This window comes from Rattus norvegicus, chromosome X, assembly GCF_021556685.1.
Source record: "Rattus norvegicus strain SHRSP/BbbUtx chromosome X, alternate assembly SHRSP_T2T, whole genome shotgun sequence".
Lineage (NCBI taxonomy): Eukaryota > Metazoa > Chordata > Mammalia > Rodentia > Muridae > Rattus > Rattus norvegicus.
In genome coordinates this window covers 60,910,724-60,923,200 of record NC_141554.1, presented here as the reverse complement: position 1 = coordinate 60,923,200, position 12,477 = coordinate 60,910,724, and the positions used below count along the sequence as shown (strand labels likewise).

At 41.0% G+C, this 12,477-nt stretch overlaps 1 pseudogene; it reads left to right on the top strand.

Moving 5' to 3' along the window:
* The first annotated feature begins 5,469 nt into the window (after positions 1-5,469).
* On the top strand, positions 5,470-6,791 carry Gdi2-ps1 (GDP dissociation inhibitor 2, pseudogene 1; annotated as a pseudogene).
* Positions 6,792-12,477: the final 5,686 nt, after the last annotated feature.

Sequence of the window (12,477 nt, the reverse complement as noted above, 5' to 3'; positions counted from 1 at the left end):
ACTGAATTTCCCTCTAGGTCCCAGCTCTCAGCCCCAACAGCTAGTACACGGCTGGTGAGGGCTGAGAATTGACAGCTGTCAGGGTGGTCAGCAGCACCAGGTACGGTCCTTTCCAGCGAGGCTCAAATGTCTGGGCTCAGTGTAGCTGCAGTCTCCGACCTGGAACTCAGGGGTATCCGGGGCATAGGCTGCTGTCAGCTGTGAGCAGATTTCTTTCTGTATCACCTGTAGGTCTTTTAGCCTGGCACACAAATCATTATTACTATGGCACTATGACATGTTGGTTCAGTAACATCATCTAATACAGTCAGGGGGCTGAGGCCCTATATAAGATCTCAAAGGGGGTAAGGCTGAATCTGGAAGGGGTATTTCTTGCTCTGAAGAGAGCAAGAGGGAAGGAGTGTCACCCAGTCTGTGCCAGTCTCCATGGTCAATTTAGTCAGGGTCTCTTTTAGAGTTCTATTTATTTACTCTACCTGTCCTGAACTTTGAGGTCTGTAAATACAATGTAATTTCCCATCGACCTCTAAATACTTGGCCACACCCTGCCTTACTTTGGCAACGAAAGTAGGGCCGTTGTCTGACTAGATTACCTTGGGCATTCCAAATTGGGGGAAGATTTCTTCCAGTATCTTCTTGATGATTGCAGAGGCCGTCTCTCGTTTGGTGAGGAAAGCTTCTATCTATTCCTGAAAAAGTATCTACAAGCACTAGGAGATACTTGTGATTATATTTTTCTGGTTTTATCTCAGTGAAGTTCACTTCGACTTTTCACTAAACTCTCTAGGTCTCTTTGCCCTGTTTGCTTGCTAAGCATTCACTTATTGACATACCTTATACTTTCTACTGCCTCTCTGGCTAAAATCTTAAAGTCTATTACATACACTTAACTACTTGGACAAACTTTTTATCTCCTAAATGAGTCCATTTCTGTATTTGGCAAAGTGAGTCTTTTCTTTGTTCTCTGGGGAGTATAGCTTTCCCCTCAAGTGTGCCATTGTCCTTTACCTTTTAAGCAATTTGGGCCTTTTCTAAGTGAGGCCATTCCTTAGTCCAATCCCAGTTCCCAGTGGCTGTCTCTTGCAGGCCTGCAACCAGGATAGGCTCCTGCATAGCCATTTCCCGAGCCACTTTATCTGCTTCGTTATTGCCCCATGCCACTGAATCTCTTCCTTCCTGATGTCCTGGGCAATGAATAGTACTCACAGTTGTTGGCTTCACCAGGGCATCCAAGAGATGGCAAAGGCATCTTCGGCACTGATATACGGGGGAGGGGGGGTTGAGGTTCAGCCATCCCAGATGACATTGTGTTGTCCACCATGGCAGCACCCACTTGTCTCTGACCTTCATTCATGAAGAGAACTGTTCCCGTCTGTAGACAAGGTAGCCTCGGCTTTCAGCAGGGGTCAATCAGCCAGTCGCAGAGGTCTTTCCTCCACCCATGGGCTTCTGCCAGTGCTTAACACTCATGTTGCAGTGGCTCCAGGTCAGGATTGGGCAGCAAGGTGACCAGATTGTCCCCAACCAGTGGAGAATCTAGTCCATCGCAGCTGACCACTGGTCCCATCTTTTGGGACGTTCTATTCAAAGGCAAAACATCAGCCACTCTATCACAGTTTAAGTCCTGGATTGGGGGATAATTGTTAGTGCCCGGCTGGCAGGAGTGACGTGTTCCAGGCAGAAAAGCACTGAGCCACACATCTCCCAGCGTCAGGTACTGGTGCACTGAGACAGGTCTTCAGCTCCACATTCACAGTCTGTAGATATGCATACACATGGCCTCACCCAGCCATTTTAGCCCATGCAAGCCATTTTGGAGAGCAACTTTCTCATGAGCAAGGGATAGGGGCAATCAGGGATGACCAGGAGCTAATGGGTTACCCGGCCCACGCCAAGGTCCACTATTCTTCGGGCAGTCCATAAGTATTGTTTGTTGCCAGTAGCCCCCTGTACCCAAGGTCTTTGGATACTGGCCCACTGGAGCATAGGAGCACAGAGCATTGGGTCCCTGTATCCATAAAACAACTGGGCAGGCTTCCCTCCTATCTCTGCACATAGCCAGCACTCCAGGACCGAGAGGCTCTCCAGTGTCCCCTCTTGTTCTTTCTGGGGCAGTCCCTGACCCAGTGTCTTTTTTTTTTCTTTGCATTAGGCACACTGATCTTTAGCCAGGAATTCTCTTCTGTTGCCAGGTACTGTCTTCCTAGGTTCCCTAACTACTGTGGCCAGTATATGTTCCTCTCTTGTCTTTTATCTCTCTTTAGCTCTCTATCTTCCTCTTCTTTTAGTCTCTTTTCTTCCCTAGCTTCCTGCTCTTTTTACCTTCTTTTCTCTTTCTCTTAGTTTAACCTTACTTTCTCTGTAACTTATACTAACTCTCAGCAACTTAGCTTAACCCTTCAAGTTTCTGTAACTTTCTCTTCATACCCTTTCCTTATCTTAGCCAGATTGGTGGGGCATTTTCCAGCCCCTAGGAGACCCACCCTTGGAGCCTGGGGGCAGACCCGGAGCACTCCCTACCTTCAGGCGTATTGACGTCAGTCGGGATTGAGGGCCTTCCACCCATGTCTGGAACATTCTTTCTGGCCTCTAGTAGGATTCTGTCTTTCCTCAGTGGTAAAGAAGACCTGTAACAGTTACTAACAAGCATCTCAAATGGGATGGTGAGAAAACAAGAGAATCTTGAGAATAGAGGTCTACTGAAGAGGGCAAACAGCATTTAGTCACACAGCTAAACCAGGAGGCTTTCTTGGATAAAAAAGGCCATTGTATAAATAAGCACAAGCTTTGTCTATGAAAACAGAAAGGTGAGCAGAGAGGCAGCCTATCTGTTACCGGCTGTCTCTCTGGACTTAGATTTTCCCTTAAGGAGTACCTCCCTTCAGTGTCAGCTTGGTGGCTTTGCCTCTCAAGAGAACCAGCCTCCAAATGACACTAGGCTTCCACTAAGAACTAATAACAAAAGGATGGAGAGATGGTTAGAACCTGGGTGCTAGATACTAAGCAGCTAACAAAAGAATTGTAACCAGTTCACCTGGGGCTTTCAGGACTTTAGTAGCAGCCCTTTACCAAACTGTCTCAGTGGGCTATAGGCCCATGGAAAAGAAAACATTAATCCTGACTGGCAAAACAAAGTTCTTCACAGTTGTAGATTCTTTGAAACTATTTTAGGGTCTCTTTTTGTCCCCCAACCTGGGGTATTTTAACCATAGGGGCAGGAACTGGCTGCTGTGGGGATAGGACCAAAGGCACTATCCATGTTAATGATGATCAGCGAGAAAAGTAATTTAATGTTGGAGACTGACTCCTCCCTTGGAATAAGGACAGCAGATAAGGCAGGCTTCCTTAAAGAACTTCTCTTAATGAGCGCTCTCCTTCTGTGAGCAAATGTCAGAAATTCCTTCCTTGTTTTCCTTATAGTCCTCTCCCACCTTGCTCTCAGCCTTTTTAGATAGTTCTTCCCGTAGCATTTCTAACACCGCCTGTCCCTTTTTTTATAGCCTGTTGACAGCATTTCTGATCTTTTAGGCAGCTACGCACTAAGTGCCATACCGGCTGAAACTCCGCCTTTAAGATTCCTTACTCCCAAGGAAAATTTAAATCTTTCCCAGTTCATCACAGCTGGCTGCGAGCACAAGCACAGATAAAACACTATGTTTTTGTTTTGTTTTTCTTTCCTTTTTTCAGAGCTGGGGACCGAACCCAGGGCCTTGCGCTTGCTAGGCAAGAGCTCTACCACTGAGCTAAATCCCCAACCCCCAAAACACTGTGTTTTAAAAATTAACTTTGGCTATCAACCAACACACCGCCACTAGAGCAGGGTCCACAAAATTAAGTTTCTTACTCACTAAGCGTTAAGGGGACCAAGTAAAACTCTTCGACGAACAAAGCAAACAGTTTCATGATTTCAAACACAGTCATCGGTCCAAGATTTTAAACACAGTCGTCAGTCCAAATTCAAACACGAAACAAAAGTCAAAAAGACACTAACAGACACCAACACGTCCAGAAAACCACAGTCAGGTCACAAAGAAGACAAACAATTCCAACAGTCAAACAAGTAACAAACAGACGGGCCGCGCGGCTTCGGTACCAAACTGAAACCAAAAATTCAGATGGAGTCAGCGAGGGTCTTGGATCCTCTACTCCAATAAAATTCAGACGGAGTCATCAAGGGTGCGGATCCCTCCGAAAACAGACGGAGGTGCCACGGATCCGGATCTCCCTCTCCTCCAACCACCCTTGGAACGTCTTCCAGGGCTGCGGGGGAGAAGTCCGAGCTCGTCAGCTCCTTCTCTGGCCCACCCAGATAGTCCCCAGATCTGAGCCTATTGATCGATCGTTCACAGGACAAGACACAACAGACAAGACAAATGCCGGCCGGCTTACCTCCCGGTGGGTGGTCGGTGATCTCTGGGCGGAGGGTCTCCAAATCCTGGACGAGCCCCCATAATGAAAGACCCCCGGAGAGGACCTTTCCCTCAGGAGGAGTCCCAAGCGCCCAATGACCGAGCCGAGTCCACTCGGATGCAATAAGCAAGAGGGTTTATTGGAAAACACAGGTACCTGCGGGCACACAGTCTCTTCGGAGGACTTGCGCCTTCAGTCTCTGTTTTAATCTTTGCCTCTCTCTTCCCTGCCAAGGGTATTCTTGTTCCCCTTTTAAAGAAGGAGTGAAGCATTCACATTTTGATCATCCGTCTTGAGTTTCATTTGCTCTAGGCGTCTAGGGTAATGAGAGAATGCACCTAATCGTATTGCAGCATACTATGGTAAGTTTGGTTGATATTCCTTGGATGACAGCCCTTTCCTGAAAGGAAACTGGAAGAAGAGTTGATGAGAAGGGAAAAGTACATGGAAAATGGAGGAAGTGAGGCCCAGAGGGAGAAAAGGAAACCAGTCAGGATATAATATATAAAGGAATAAATTAATAAAAGAAATAAAATAATTTTTGAAGATTATGATTCTTAGTATCTTCCTTAATAGCATGTAAATACTATTTATACAGTGTGATGGAACACATTTCTGTACTTCAAGTGAAGGCCAGCTTTATTGTTCGCAGGACTTACATATGGTGCAAAACGAAGATGGTGGGCTATTTCTCAAATAGCAAGAATGTGATGTTGGTGATGGCAGTACATTAGAAGAAGTCAGAGTTTTGTGGGCAATGGGCCCTCTATAATCGCACAAACTGCATGTCTGTAGAGTAGATCTTGATTACTCCTAGCTTGAGAAAAATAGAAATCAAAACATAAAATCATGTGATCTTGGATTTGATCCTCATTTTATATTTCAAAACAGATAATAAAGATTAATCATTTGCAAAACATCAATATTTGGCCTCCTGCTCAACTCTGATTTTCCTCCCCTCACTTTTTACTTTTTCTTCCCATGGCCCAGAGTGGCTGGACTTCTTGCTCCCTTCTCTATGCTGGCCTTTTAGTCCCTGCATGTGCTCCTTTTCCTGCTATGAAAGAAGAATATGATGTGATCTGCCTTGGGCACCGACCTGACTGAATGTATCCTGTTGGGGATAATGTCAGTGAATAAAAAGTAGGTTCTTCATATGGATCAGAACCTATACTATAGAGGAGAAAGTGCATCTGTAACACTGCTGGAAGACTAATGCAAAAGATTTAAATTACCAGGACAAACACCAGCATCAACAGGGAGAGGAACAGACTGGAATATTGACGTAATTCCCAAGTTCCTTATGGTCAATGGTCAGTTGGTGAAGATGTTGCTTTTCACAGAGGCCATTTGTTATATGGGCTTCAAAGTGAATGAAGGGGGTTTTGTCTATAAGGGAGGAAAATTCTACAACATTCCTTCGGAAGCAGAAGCCCTGGCATCTAGCTTAATGGAACTGTTTGAGAAGCACCTCTTCAGGAAGTTCCTAGTTTATGTTGCCAACTTTGATGAAAAAGACACAAGAAATTTTGAGGGTGTTTGATCCTAAGAAGATCTCCACGAGAGATGTGCATAAGAAGTTTGATTTGGGCCAAGATGTAATAGACTTTACTGGCCATTTTATTGCACTGCATAGATCACATTGCTACTTAGATCAGTCATGTTTTGATGATTAATAAAATTAAACTTTACAGTGAGTCTTTGGCAAGACATGGTAAAAGCCCATACCTCTATTCACTGTATGGTTTTGGGGGAATTGCCACAAGGATTTGCAAGTGCTATATATGGAGGTACCTACATGTTGAATATACCAATTGAAGAAATAACTGTGCAAAATGGAAAAGTGGTTGGCATAAAATCTGAAGGAGAGATTGCTCACTGTAAACAACTCATTTGTGATTCCAGCTATGCTGGGTTGAAAAAGTAGGCTAGGTAATCAAAGTGATCTGTATCCTTAGCCACCCTATCAAGAACACCAATGATGCTAACTCCTGCTGGATCATCATTCCACAGAGCCAAATCAACTGTAAATTAGATATTTATGATTGCATGATCTCCTTTGCACATAATGGGGCAGCACAGGGCAAGTATATTGCCACTGTAGGTACAACTGTGGAGATTACGGAACCAGAGAAAGAAACCAGACCACCTTTAGAGCTCTTGGAACCAATTGAACAGAAATTTGTCACCATCAGTGACCTCTTTGTACCTAAAGATTTGGCAACAGATAGTCTGATCTTTATTTCCTGTGCCTATGATGCTACCACATGCTTTGAGATATCCTGTGATGACATTAAAGATATCTATAAGAGCATGACAGGATCTGAGTTTGAATTGATGAAATGAAGTGCATGAATAAAGACATTTATGAAGAAGACTAACAGCAGTACATATTATGTAATTAGGACAAACTTAAAATTTGGCAAACAATGTATGTTGTATGAAATCATTACTGTAGGAGCCCCATGTTTTTGATCAAAGTAGAGATTGAAAAGTGATATAACAGGGAATACTCCTTCATTTTCTAATATCATATCTTAACTTGTTTTCATGGAATAGTTAGTCAGAATTTGTTGGTTCTGTTAAGTTTAACCAGAGTGCATGATTTTGGTAGTGAAGATGGTGTTCTAAAAAATATTGATATTGATACAGAGAACTTGATACAGTACTTGAATCTGTTAATCAGTGTAGTCTTTGTGATTGTGTGATGTTGTCCAAGAGCTGGATCCATGTACTTTGTGTCATCCTCATATTGGGAGTCTAAATTGAATATCCTTTGGTTTCTGAAAACATTCAAAGTTTTCTCTATTTTGTTTGTATTACTACAGGGCCCAAATAGGAGAGCCACATATTTCGTTTATGTGGATATAAACTCTTAACCAAATTTCAGACTTAGGGAGTTGTTTGGAGAAAGCTAATATGTGGTATTTTAATCTACAATTTCTGAAAAAGGGAAAGGAACCTTAAAGTAAAGCAGGTAAAAGTACAGAAGTGTCTTTTATCCCAGCTGTGTCTTCTTCATTGGACCAAGCTGCAATGCAGTATTGATTTGACAGAGCCTCAATTTCGATGATGTCTTTTCCAAAATGGCTCCAAATGATTTCTGTACTGCAAAATAAAGCCAAACTCTGGAAACAAAAAAAAAAATCAATCTTTTCCCCCCTTTACCTCTTATCATGTCTTCAGCATAAAGCGACAAATCCACTAAAGGAAAGAGAAATGGAGTAATAACATTGTTTATTAAATAAGGCATTTTTGAAGTTTGCTTTTATTTTACTCATATATGTTGCTCATGAGAAAGTAAGATTCTAAAGATTATATTTCAATTCATTCTTGCTTGTTCTGAACTCTTTTTAGTCTTGACTTTTTTTTTCCGGGCATTTGGTGGTAGTGTTATCTTCCCTGGGAGGCAGATTTCTACGGAATCTTGGTAATTGGGGCTTTTTACTAGATAAAGTTCCACTGGTAGGAAATTTTAAATTGAGAGGCATTTCTCTATTTTCTGTAGCTCAGTGCTGATTTATAGCAGTAACAGCAACACTACCTCCAGACACTCCCCAGGATTCTTTTGTTTAGAGAACTCCACTGGGTCCTGATGAAGCTTGTATAGGCTAAACATTTCCAAATGCTACTGATTATTAGGTACCTGAACATCTCTTTCTCATGCTGTTACCCCTAATCTACTGATTCCTCTATGTCATTTGGCAATGTACTGCACAGCTCCAGAGACTGACCTAACTAGGGATTATGAGGGAATAAAGAAAGGACAAATAGACTGATAGACACATAGAAAAGCTGAAACCAGGTGGACTCGCCTCTGTGGTGGAGAGAACCTGTATTTATTATATACCATTGAACAATAAGGAAGGGTTTTCACGTACATCTTAACAAAACTTTGCCACTCCCACAGATGCATTAGTGTTCTTGATGTGCCCATGTAAACAACACACATCCAATCAGAATTTTACTTGCTTCATATATCTCCCCCTTTCATATTTCTTAGATGTTCTGGGTGGATTGTCAGGCTTATCTAGAGTTAGTAACTCCAGAGTTCATTCATTGCAATGCTTGAACACAGACTGTAATGATGATAAAAGTAAATAATATAACATCCATTATATCCAACAAAAATGAAAAGGAACTTTTTTGGGGAGAGGTAAAATTTATTTACATTTTTTAATTTTTTCTCTTGTCTATCTTTTTTAATTCTTTTTTCTTTTTTCTTTGATATTTTCATTTACATTTAAAATGTTTTCCCCTTTGAGGTTTCCTGTCCATAAACCCCCTATCCCATCTCCTGTTCCCCTTCTACTATGAGGGTGTTCCCCCACTAAAGCATCAACAGCTTCCTGCCTCCCCACCCTGACATTCTCCTACATTTGGGGTTCCAGCCCTGGCAGGACCAAGGGCTTCTCCTCCCATTGGTGTCCAACAAGACCATCCATTTTTATATATGCAGCTGGAGCAATGGGTCAGTCCATGTGTACTCTTTGGGTAGTTGTTTAGTTCCTGGGACCATAGGTTGGTTCGTATTGTTTCTTCTGGGATTGCAAACCCTTTCAGCTCTTTCAATGCTTTATCTAACTACACGATTGGGGGCTCTATTCTCAGTTCAATGGTTGGCTTTGAGCACTCACCTCTGTATTTGTCATGCTCTGGCAGAGCCTCTCAGGAGACAGCTATATCAGACTACTGTCAGCTTGCACTTCTTGGCCATCATCAATATTGCCTGGATTTGGTGGCTGTAGGTATATGGGCTAAATCCCAAGGTGGAACAGGCTCTGAATGGCCATTCCTTCCGTCTCTGCTCCAAATTTTGTCTCCATATCTCCTCCTTTGAATATTTTTGTTCCCCCTTTAAGGAAGGACAGGAGCATCCACACTTTTGTCATCATTCTTCTTTAGCTTCTTGTGGTCTGTTGATTATGTCTTGGGAAATCCGAGCTTTTGGAATAATATCCACTTATCAGTGAGTGCATACCATGTGTGGTTTATTGATATTGGGTTATCTCACTTAGGATGATATTTTCTAGTTCCATCCATTTACCTAACAATTTTATGAAGTCATTGTTTTTGATGCCTGAGTGGTACACCATTATTTAGATGTACCACATTTTCTGTATCCCTTCCTCTGTTGAAGTGCATCTGCGTTCTTTTCAGCTTCTGGATCTTATAAATAAGGCTGCTGTGAACATAATGGACTATGTGTCCTTGTAATATGTTGGAGCATCTTTTGGGTGGTATAGCCCAGGTGTGGTATAGCTTGGTTGTCACGTAGTACAATGTACAAATTTCTGAGGAAACTCCAAACTGATTTCCAGAGTGGTTGTACCAGCTTGCAATCCCATCAATAATGGAGAAGTGTTCTCTTTCTCCACATCCTTCCCAGCATCTGTTGTCACTCAAGTTTTTGATTTTAACTAAACTGATGTGGGGTAGAATCTCTGAGTTGTTTTGATTTGCTTTTCCATGATGACTAAGGATGTTGAACATTTCTTTAGGTACTTCTCAGACATTCAATATTGTTCTGCTGAGAATTCTTTGTTTAGCTCTGTACCCCATTTTTAATAGGGATATTTGTCTCTCTGGAGTCTAACTTCCTGAGTTTTTTTGTATATATTGGATATTAGCCCTCTATCAGATGTAGGAATGGTAAAGATCTTTTTCCAATATCTTGGTTGCTGTTCTGTCCTAATGACAGTGTTCTTTGCCTTACAGAGGCTTTGTAATTTTATGAGGTTCCATTTTTCAATTCTTGATCTTAGAGCATAAGCTATTGGTTTTCTGTTCAAGAAAATTTCCCCAGTCCCCATGTGTTCAAGGATTTTCCTCAATTTCTCTCTTATTTGAGTGTATCTGCTTTTATGTGGAGGTCCTTGATCCACTTAGATTTGAGCTCTGTACAGGGTGATAAAAATGTATTGATTTCATTCTGCTTTGTCAGCATCTACTGAGATGATCATTTGGTATTTTTCTTTGAGTTTCTTATATAGTGGACTGAAGGATCTCCATATATTGAACCATCCCTGCATCCCTGGAGTGAAGCCTATCTGATCATGATGGATGATCATTTTTATGTGTACTTGGATTAAGTTTGTGGGAATTTTATTGAGTATTTTTGTGTCAATATTTGTAAGGGAAATTGGTCTGAAGTTCCCTTTGGTGGTTCTCTATGCGATTTAGGTATAAGAATAATTGTGTCTTCATAGAAGGAATTGGGCAGTGTTTCTTTTGTTTCTATTTTGTGGAATAGTTTGGACAGTATTGGTACTAGATCTTCTATACAGGTCAGATAGAATTCTCCATTAAACACATCTGGTCATGGGCTTTTTTGGTTGGAAGACTTTTAATAACTGCTTCTAATTTTTTAGCAGTTATGTGACTGTTTAGATGGTTTGTCTGATCCTGATTTAACTTTTGTACCTGGTATCTGTCTAGAAAATTGTACATTTCATCCAGATTTTCCAGTTTTGTTGAATACAGGCTTTTGTAGTAGTATCTCACGATGTTTTGAATTTACTCAGCTTCTGTTGTTAAATCTCCCTTTTCATTTCTGACTTTGTTAATTTGGATACTGTCTTTGTGCCCTCTGGTTAGTCTTGCTAAGGGTTATCTATCTTGTTCATTTTCTCAATCAACCAACTCCTGTTTTTGTTGATTTTTTTTGTATCCTTCTTTTTGTTTCTACTTGGCTGATTTCAGCACTGAGTTTGACCATTTCCTGCCTTCTAATCCTCTTGGGTGTATTTATTTCTTTTTGTTCTAGAGCTTTTAGGTGTGCTGTCAGTCTGCTAGTGTATGCACACTCCTGTTTCTTTTTTCAGACACTCAGAACTATAAATTTTCCTCTTAGCACTGATTTCATTGTATCACATATCTTTGGGTATATTGTGCCTTCATTTTCATTAAATTCTAGAATGTCTTCCATTTCTGTCTTTATTCTTTCCTTGACCAAGTTATCACTGAGTAGAGCATTGTTCAAATTCCATGTGTATGTGGGTTTTCTGTCCTTTTGTTGTTATTGAAACCAGCCTGCATCTATGGTGATCTGATAGGATGGATGCATGGGATTATTATAATTGTCTTGTATCTGTTGAGGCCTGTTTTGTAACTGATTTTATGGTCAATTTTGCAGAAGGTACCATGATGTGCTGAGAAGAAGGTATGTTCTTTTCTTTTAGGTTGAATTGTTCTATAGATATGTGTTAAATCCATTTGGTTCATAACATCCCTTAGTTTCATTATGTCTCTGTTTAGTTTCTGATTCTGTGATCTGTCCATTGCTGAGAGTGTGATGTTGAAGTCTCCCACTATTATTGTCTGAGATATAATGTGTACTTTGGTATTTATTAAGGTTTCTTTTATGAATGTAGGTGCCCTTGTATTTGGTACATATATTCAGGATTGAGAGTTCATTTTGGTGGATTTTTCCTTTGACAAACATGAAGTGCCCTTCCTTATTTTTTGATAACTTTTGGATGAATGCCAATTTTATTTGATATTAGAATGGCTAATACAGCTTGTTTTTTAGGACCATTTGCTTGGAACTTTGTTTTCTAGCATTTTACTCTGAGGTAGTTTCTGTCCTTGTCACTAAGGTGTATTTCCTGTATGCAGCAAAATGCTGGCTCCTCTTTACATATCCAGTCTGTTAGTCTATGTCTTTTTATTGGGGAATTGATTCCGTTGATTTTAAGAGATATTTTGTGTTGCGATTGTTGTTTCCTGTTATTTTGGTTGTTAGAGGTAGAATTGTGTTTACGAGGCTCTGTTTGCCTGAGTTTATTGTAAGAAGATTACTTTCTTACTTTTTCTAGTGTGTAGTTTCCCTTCTTTTGTTGGAGTTTTCCATCTATTAGCCTTTGTAGGTCTGGATTTGTGGAAAGATATTGTGTAAATTTGGTTTTGTCACGGAATATCTTGGTTTATCTCTGTATAGTAATTGAGAGTTTTGCTGGACATAGTAGCCTGGGCTGCCATTGGTATGCTATTAGGGTCTGTATGGCATCTTCTAGCTTTCATAGTTTCTAGTTAGAAGTCTGGTGTAATTCTTATAGGTCTGCCTTT